At 54.7% G+C, this 2,500-nt stretch overlaps 1 pseudogene; it reads right to left on the bottom strand.

Annotated features, from left to right (window-relative positions):
* LOC143028956 (uncharacterized) overlaps positions 1 to 2,500 on the bottom strand; it is a 14,260-nt pseudogene that overhangs the window by 5,624 nt on the left and 6,136 nt on the right.

Genomic DNA, 2,500 nt, shown 5'->3' with positions numbered 1-2,500 from the left:
AGTGAGTGAGTGTGTGAGTGATGTGTGTGAGTGATGTGTGTGAGTGATGTGTGTGAGTGATGTGTGCGAGTGATGTGTGTGAGTGATGTCTGTGAGTATGAGTACGTGCGTTTGTGTGTGTGTGTGTATGCGTATGAGTGTATGTGTGTGTGCGTACGTGTGTGTGTGTGTGTGTGTGTGTGCGCATGTGTGTGTGTGCGCATATATGTGTGTGTGTGTGTGTGTGTGTGTGTGTGTGTGTGTGTGTGTGTGTGTGTGTGTGTGTGTGTGTGTGTGTGTGTGTGTGTGTGTGTGTGTGTGTGTTTGTGCGTGTGTGTGAGCGAGTGTGTCAGTGAGTGTGTAAGTGTGAGTGTGTGAGTGAGTGTGTGAGTGAGTGTGAGTGTGTGAGTGAGTGTGTTAGTGATGTGTGCGAGTGATGTGTGCGAGTGATGTGTGCGAGTGATGTGTGCGAGTGATGTGTGCGAGTGATGTGTGCGAGTGATGTGTGCGAGTGATGTGTGCGAGTGATGCGATGTGTGCGAGTGATGCGATGTGTGCGAGTGATGCGATGTGTGCGAGTGATGCGATGTGTGCGAGTGATGCGATGTGTGCGAGTGATGCGATGTGTGCGAGTGATGCGATGTGTGCGAGTGATGCGATGTGTGCGAGTGATGCGATGTGTGCGAGTGATGCGATGTGTGTATGTGCGTATGAGTGTGTGTGTGCGTATGAGTGTGTGTGTGCGTGTGCGTATGAGTGTGTGTGCGTGTGCGTATGAGTGTGTGTGCGTGTGCGTATGAGTGTGTGTGCGTGTGCGTATGAGTGTGTGTGCGTGTGTGTGTGTGTATGTGTGTGTGTGTGTGTGTGTGTGTGTGTGTGTGTGTGTGTGTGTGTGTGAGTATGAATGTGTGTGTGTGTATGAATGTGTGTGTGTGTGCGCGTATGAATATGTGTGTGTGCGTATGAGTGTGTGTTTTTGTGTGGGTATGAGTGTGTTTGTGTGCGTATAGGTGTGTGTGTGTGTGTGTGTGTGTGTGTGTGTGTGTGTGTGTGTGTGTGTGTGTGTGTGTGTGTGTGTGTGTGTGCGCATGAGTGTGTGTGTGTGCGTATGAGTGTGTGTGTGTGTGCGTATGAGTGTGTGTGTGTGTACGTATAATTGTGTGTGCGTGTGTGCGCGTGAGTGCGTGTGTGCGCGTGAGTGCGTGTGTGCGTGTGCGTGTGTGTGTGCGTATGAGTGTGTGCGTATGAGTGTGAGTGAGTGAGTGTGTGAGTGATGTGTGTGAGTAATGTTTGTGAGTGATGTGTGTGAGTGATGTGTGTGAGTATGAGTGCGTACGTGTGTGTGTGTGTGTGTGTGTGTGTGTGTGTGTGTGTGTGTGTGTGTGTGTGTGTGTGTGTGTGTGAGAGAGAGAGAGAGAGTGCGTGAGAGAGTGTGTGTGTGTGAGAGAGAGTATGAGAGAGTATGAGAGAGTGTGAGAGAGTGTGAGAGTGTGAGTGAAAGTGTGTGAGTGAGAGTGTGAGTGTGAGTGTGTGAGTGTGTGAGTGTGAGTGTGTGAGTGTGTGAGTGTGAATGTGAGTGTGTGAGTGTGAGGGTGTGAGTGTGAGTGTGGGAGTGTGCGAGTGGGAGTGTGCGTGTGGGAGCGTGCGTGTGGGAGCGTGCGTGTGGGAGCGTGTGTGTGGTAATGTGCGTGTGGGAGTGTGCGTGTGGGAGTGTGCGTGTGGGCGTATGAGTGCGTGTGGGCGTATGAGTGCGTGTGGGCGTATGAGTGCGTGTGGGCGTATGAGTGCGTGTGGGCGTATGAGTGCGTGTGGGCGTATGAGTGCGTGTGGGCGTATGAGTGCGTGTGGGCGTATGAGTGCGTGTGGGCGTATGATTGCGTGTGGGCGTATGAGTGCGTGTGGGCGTATGAGTGCGTGTGGGCGTGTGAGAGCGTGTGTGTGTGTGAGAGCGTGTGTGCGTGTGAGTGCGTGTGTGCGTGTGAGTGCGTGTGTGCGTGTGAGTGCGTGTGTGCGTGTGAGTGCGTGTGTGCGTGTGAGTGCGTGTGTGCGTGTGAGTGCGTGTGTGCGTGTGAGTGCGTGTGAGTGCGTGTGTGCGTGTGAGTGCGTGTGTGCGTGTGAGTGCGTGTGTGCGTGTGAGTGCGTGTGTGCGTGTGAGTGCGTGTGTGCGTGTGCGTGCGTGTGCGTGTGTGCGTGTTATCGTTTGAGCGCGTGTTTGCGTGTGAGCGCGTGTGTGCGTGTGTGCGTGTGAGTGCGTGTGGGCGTGTGAGTGCGTGTGAGTCCGTGTGTGCGTGTGAGTGCGTGTGTGCGCGTGAGTGCGTGTGTGCGCGTGAGTGCGTGTGTGCGCGTGAGTGCGTGTGTGCGCGTGAGTGCGTGTGTGCGCGTGAGTGCGTGTGTGCGCGTGTGTGCGCATGAGTACGTGTGTGCGCGTGAGTGCGTGTGTGCGCGTGAGTGCGTGTGTGCGCGTGTGTGCGCATGAGTGCGTGTGTGCGCGTGAGTGCGTGTGTGCGTGTGAGTGCGTGTG

This window comes from Oratosquilla oratoria, chromosome 10, assembly GCF_046742065.1.
Source record: "Oratosquilla oratoria isolate Oo_2021 chromosome 10, ASM4674206v1, whole genome shotgun sequence".
NCBI classification, from domain to species: Eukaryota; Metazoa; Arthropoda; class Malacostraca; order Stomatopoda; family Squillidae; genus Oratosquilla; species Oratosquilla oratoria.
The sequence above is the reverse complement of the archived record's forward strand: the minus strand, read 5'-3'. Positions and strand labels throughout refer to the sequence as shown.